This window comes from Nyctibius grandis, chromosome 6 (genome assembly GCF_013368605.1).
Source record: "Nyctibius grandis isolate bNycGra1 chromosome 6, bNycGra1.pri, whole genome shotgun sequence".
Classification (NCBI taxonomy): domain Eukaryota; kingdom Metazoa; phylum Chordata; class Aves; order Nyctibiiformes; family Nyctibiidae; genus Nyctibius; species Nyctibius grandis.
In genome coordinates, this window is record NC_090663.1 from 87,466,503 (window position 1) to 87,472,628 (window position 6,126).

General features: G+C 41.8%; 1 protein-coding gene across 1 annotated transcript in view; it reads left to right on the forward strand.

Moving 5' to 3' along the window:
- Nucleotides 1-5,682, forward strand: part of LOC137664547 (albumin-like) — a 369,558-nt gene extending 363,876 nt beyond the window's left edge. The window contains exon 15 of the mRNA XM_068402670.1: nt 5,673-5,682. The gene's annotated coding sequence lies outside the window, so the exon portion shown is untranslated. The remainder of the gene's footprint in view (nt 1-5,672) is intronic.
- Nucleotides 5,683-6,126: the final 444 nt, after the last annotated feature.

A 6,126-nucleotide genomic window follows, 5' to 3' on the forward strand; every position in this document is an offset into this window, starting at 1 on the left:
GTTTCAAAAGAGCTGTTTTGAGTAGCTGATGACTCTGAATAACACCTGTGATATACAAGCCATGTAATACAGGCTAATGCAGGGATGGATCCTATACTTATTCTACTTGTCCAGCTCAACTCCTACTGAAGTCAGTAAATAGGACATGAGAGTTATGGATCACTTCCATTTTATTAAAAAGGCAGTCAGTGTCTTTGTGCAAGGAATGGATTTTTTCCACCATCGTCCTGTGAATTAGCAGCCCAGACGAGGTAAACTTAATCCTGTGTCTCAGTAATCTCAGCACACCATACACTGCTTGCAGATTTACATTCTGAGCACATGATGTTGTGTGGTTTGCAGTATTAGTTTGTTTCAGCTTCTGTGGTTACTTAGTTAGGTAACAAAGTAGCTTTTCTCTGGCTACGTTTATATACACGTGTGTGTTTATACACAAACACAAGTAAGCTGAGTACCAGATGAAAGGAAAAACCCCAAAGGCAATTCAAGACAAACGAAAGCAGAACCAAATTTTTAGTTCAAATATGCCATGTATGTTAGATGAAAAATATCAAATATTAGTTAAGAGTCTTAAAGCAACTCTTGACTTTTTTTGGGCTTTATTGTGATTTTTCTGTCTAGAGTTAAGTGATAAGGGTGATAGAACTCTGGTGACAATGCTGTATGTCATACTTAAAAAGAGAAGACCATAAAAATCTTTTTACATTTTGCATCTTGTAGGGAACTGAGCCATGTTTATAGTTTGTTCCTACGTGCTGTGAACTCTGCTAAAGCCTGGGCTGTATAATATTTGCAGCATGGTTGCTTTGTCAAGTAGATGGGAACCCATACGACACAAAGATCAACCACTAACAGGCAAACTATGCTTTCCAGGGGATAATTGTTTTGCTCATCTCCAGCATGAAGAAACTGAGGGTTTTCTTCCTCCTCTGCATTGTCTTTTTTACAAAAATGCAGCTACACCAACTACAAAATGGGCCCTGTGCTAAGTGCTGTACAAAGAAATGGAGAGCTTTTGCCTGAAAAAAAAACCACACACAAAACACTGCAAGGTGGGCACAGGGGAAGACAGGGGTTTTAAAACACAAATTAAGCCAGGAAGGTAGTGGCAACACAGTTTTTGTTATGTCCTAGTTAAGTTTTCTTTAACTCTGCAATCAGGTGGGAGATGGCTCTGCTACAGGGGAAGAAAAGTGATGTGAGTTGAAGGGAAGCAAGTAGGACAAAAAAGGCAGAGGAGAAGACAGATGTGGATTATGTTGTGCATCACTATTAGGTTATTTACATTAGGGGATAAGAGAAACGGGTTATTTCAAAAAATATATTTCCAAGATGAATTTTTTTCTTTCACAGCATTTCCAGTATAATTTTAAAGAAGATGTGGCTAGTCTACCAAATGAGGAGCTGTGTGGTTTCCTGGGAGAAAAACCTGGTCCTACCAAAGAGAAGAGGAGTTGTGCTTTGTCTTGCCTATGCGGCAGGCGTGTGCATAAGCCTGTTCTGGAGGCAGTTAAGCTGCTGCAGCTTCTGATGTGGAGGTTCTTGGGTTAGGAATGGCTGTCAGCTATGTTCAGCAGCTCAGTTCACAGTGCAAATTACCCAGACAGTTGAACTAGCTGAGGTAAAGGATGGTATTTCACTATGTGAGAATTAAATCCAGGCCAGGAAAGCCAGAGACAGCTATACCTTAAACTGGTATTGCTTTTGGCAACTTCTGTACTGTTAAGCTTAAGTCTTTGTTTGGAAATGCCTACCTGACCCTGTAGTTTTAAGCACAGACTAAGCTGGGAAATAAAAGCTTTGTACTCTCTGTTTGTGCTCTGTGCCTGGTGGTACTGAGATAGGACAATACAGATGGTGAGAATTAAAAAGGACTAGGAAAAAAGATCACATGCTTTAGACCTTTCATTTCAGACTAAGCAGATGTATACGAGTTAATGTACATTTACTTGAGTAAATTTCTACTGGTTTTGGCTTTTGGGGAAGGGAGGAGGGGATGCTTTTTCCCTGAGGAACTGTCTGTGGCTTGAACTATGTCTTGAACAAATTTTTTATTTACAATATAAAAATAATAATTAGGCTGCACATTTTTCATTTTGACATGTGAAGGCAAAAATAATTGTGCCTTGCATTAGTAGGCCAAGCTGGTAATATGCTTCTGTTCTCTGGGTTCATTTTTAGTTCAGGTTAAAGAAATTCCTTTGCACTGTGTTGGGTGGGTTGAAAAGCTATTTTATGGACTTATGTCTGTTCCCTAACAGTGTCAGTAAAGGCTGAGAGTAATTTTGGTCATGTCTAGACAGTGGTGTAAGACATAATGTTGGCATGTGCCATGACAACCTTCCGTTTGAAAACAAGGTCAGTGAGTGCTTCTGGCATTGCTACAGATAATTATCTATGTGAAAGTTGATAGCAATATCAACAGACAAAAATTTTTTACATGAAGTGCATTCAATATGAAGATGTAATTTAACCAGCTATTTATTTGGTTTACTTGGCACCCCTTCCAGGGAAAAAAGCAAAAATTGCTTTCTCTTACTCTGCAATGTGACTGGAACATCACTTCTGTGCCAGTAGGGCGACTGAGTGATATCGCAGACAAGAGAAAATGCAGGATGTTTTCTTTAAGAAATACTTGGCATGCAAAACAGAAAAACCTCTGTTGGAAAATCTGGCAGCTCACCTTATGGCATCTGCAAACAGGCGAGCCAGGACATCAGCAGCTTCCTGCTGTTGGCAGTGCTGTTCAAGTGTATCCTAACAGTATGGAGAGATAATGCAAAGCCCATCTGGAGAGCATGCAACAGCCTCTTCAGAAAGCTCTTTGCCTTGGAACGAATCACATCCTATTGCTCTTAAAAAGCAGAGGACTATGAGAGCAAATTGTCTTCAGAGATTCTGTTCCTGTGGCAAGAGATGGGAGATGATCTCCTACTAAAAACACATGACTCCTGTTTATATTTCATGGTGGTGAAGTAAATTGATGCATTACATTTTTTTTTTCAGCATAGTCAGCTGGATCACAGACTTGTTAGTCTCATGTCACTGCAGGTTGTCTGCAGAAGCAGGAAGAGCACCTGGGTCTCCTCACCGTGAGTCCCACGCACAGCTCACTACGCTGTGCACTTCTCTACCCTGAATTTCCTGTACACTGCAAAGTGGGCTGAGTATGTCTTGTCTCTGCAGCCTGTATCTTTCACAGAATAGAAGTTGAGTGATGGTGAGCATGATAAGAGTATAGCCTGAAAAGAGCTTGCAAATAACAATTTTTTTCCAATGCAGTGCTGCCAGAGAACCTGTGATCAAGGGAGGAACCGAAAGCAGCGCTCCCTGAAGGGACAGAAATGCTGTGACATCTGAAAGATCCTTTCAGGAACAGTTATCGCACGGTAGATGTGCACAGCAGCATTCCCTACACTTGACAGCTACCCTGCATTTATAGCCCTACCAAAAGACTAACTTCTTTTTGTAACTTCATTATCAGAGTAAAATATTTGTTTTTAGGGATGACTGCTGCTTTTTTGGTCATTTTGTGGAGACCAAATTCTGAATTACTTTCAGGGATGTGAGAACTGAACATGATGAAGTGCTGAGCCTCAGTCAAGCTTCCTTTTGGAGGTCTGTAGTGCTGCTGTAGTTCTGCAAGACAGTGTTCATGCTGATTTGAACCTTGTGGAATAATTGTAATTACCTTGGAGAGTCATTAACTGATGGCAAATAAAAAAAGGCACCATGCTTGACTGACCCCTGTTAACAGATGAAATATTTGTAGGATCCCTCCTAGCACTGCTGTAAGATCTGATGCTGTGGCAAATCACTGTCCTAGTCCTGTGGCTTTGGCTTCTAAGGTGCACCTCAATTGGCTTTTGCTGTTGCCATTTGCAACATGAATCCCTTGGGAGAGAGGAGTTATGAGGAGTTAAAGGGGAACTGCAGATTAAGACCAGAGAAGCAAAAGGGAGAGTCAAGATGAAGGGGTGGAAGCGGAAGGCAAAGTGCAAAATCTGAGAGCGCTGAGGAAGAAGAGTAACATGAAAGCAATGGAAGAGAAGGATGGCATAGAAAAGGGTTGGATCAAGTGTTATAACATTCAAGAAGGTACAGCTGAGGAAGAGGGAGTGATAATTGATGGATTTTCCTTCTTTGAGTGCTTCTGTGATGAGTTACCCTAAATAATCTCTTAAGGGAGACAGGAAGGGAACAAGAGGAAGTGTTTTCCTTAGGAAGATGGGAGGTTCACTTTGCTGCCCCCTTTTGCACTTCTGACCTCCCATCTCTTCCCCACTCCCCATTTTATCAGTGTCCTAATTATTATCAAACTGATTGCCCTACCCATTGAGATTTCACCCCTCCTCCTTAATGCTAGAAGGCATTTTCCCCTTCTAGGCAAAACCATCCTGTCTGTGCTGTAATTGTGTCTGTGTTGTTATGGACAAGGGTCTTTTCATTCCAAGACTCAGTGAGCTATTTTGGCCGAGCACACTGAATGAAGCATTTATTGCTTTCTCTCTAATGCAGTTTCCTTTTACAGGACACTCAGTTTTTAAAAAGCTGAGATTAAATAACCCAGGAAATGTTGGACCAAAATATTACAGAAGACATTGCTTGTCATAGCATATAAAATATTCCATGATGCTATCCCATAAGGGACACTGATACTCTCGCTGAGTCTGAGGTAGATGAGGTTCAAGAGAAGTACCACCACTTAAAACAAATGTGTTTAGATGAAAAGGTGGCATGGAAGGAATCCTGTTTTGGGAAGGACTTCAGAGCACAGAGAATGGTTTGGTTCATCTCTTTGGGAATAAACAACTTGTATGTGTGCATTTTTTTTAAAGCCTTTGAAATCAGATTAATTTGGGAAGTATCTATTTAGAGAGATCTGTGTAGGCTAAGTGAACTCACTTCTTAATAATTTAGTAATAGCTTCACTAGGGCTTATCCTGTGATGCAAAATACATGCCTTCCTCAGTAAGTTTCTAAAAAAAACAGGCATGGGCAATTAGTGGGGCAATATAACTCACTGGAAGATACAGATTAAACTAGAGAGTTTTGGTCTTCTGTCTCCTCCTGGCTTGCATTATGTCCAGTTGGAGTACCTGATTTGAAAAAGGAGTGAGCCAGTTACCAGCTCTGTCCCTTTTTATGTGCCCTGCTGAAAGCTTGCTGCATTTCAGTGCTGTGGGGTCTTCCAGAGGCAACTGTACCAGTGTGCTTTTGGGCACAGCGGGTAGACACAGGCTTGAGGAGAGTTAGTTTGAAACCTGCTATTGCTGTACTGTCAACTTGTTTTAAGAAAACTATGTTAGATGAAAATCAACATACTTGAAGAATTTATCTGCAGGCGTGTTTTGTAACATGGTTGCTCCCTCTCTGCCCAGCCTGAGTCTAGGGTATCATGTTCAGGCTTGCATCAGCATGCAGGGTATCTCAGACGTACAGCTACAGTACTGCTTTCCCAGATGGAGTTCACTGACAAGTTAGACAGAAAGATGTATCTCAAGAGTCAGAACTGGAAGCAGAATTTGTATGTTAATATTGACTTTGGAAATAACCACAGACTGCTGGTGCAAAAATACATAGCTGTATTCCACAGCCTCATGCTGGTCTATGGCACTGTGTGGATTTAATTAGCTTCATTAGAGAGAAGTGAGAAACGCCTGTAAATCCTGTGCCAGTGGTGTTTTGGGGTCTGCAGTAACAGTGTTCCATCAGTGGGATGGCAGAGACCTGCCACAGGCAAGGTACTCACGTTTTCTCTCTGGCTATCTTAACACTGTTCTCCCGGGAGGAGGTCAACTTGATTTGTTGCTTGTGCCCAGAAGCAGCATCAACCCTAGAGTAGGATCTAGGCCTCAGGCTCCCACGGCAGCATGCTTTGGCTGGGAGGTGCCTCCTCTGTCTGCCTTTGTCACTTCAGCACCCTCAAATGCATAGGGACTGCTCTTCCCTGTCTTCCCCTGAGAGCTGGTTTCCTCCAAGTACTCCAAAGCCAGACAGCAGCTGTATCGTCCCTCTGAGACAGTGCACCAGGAGCACCCTTTCCCACTTGTTTCCTTGTTGTATCCCACATTTTTAGTGCAAGTAGTTTGGACTGAATTCTTAGAATTGAGATTAAGTTGTGGA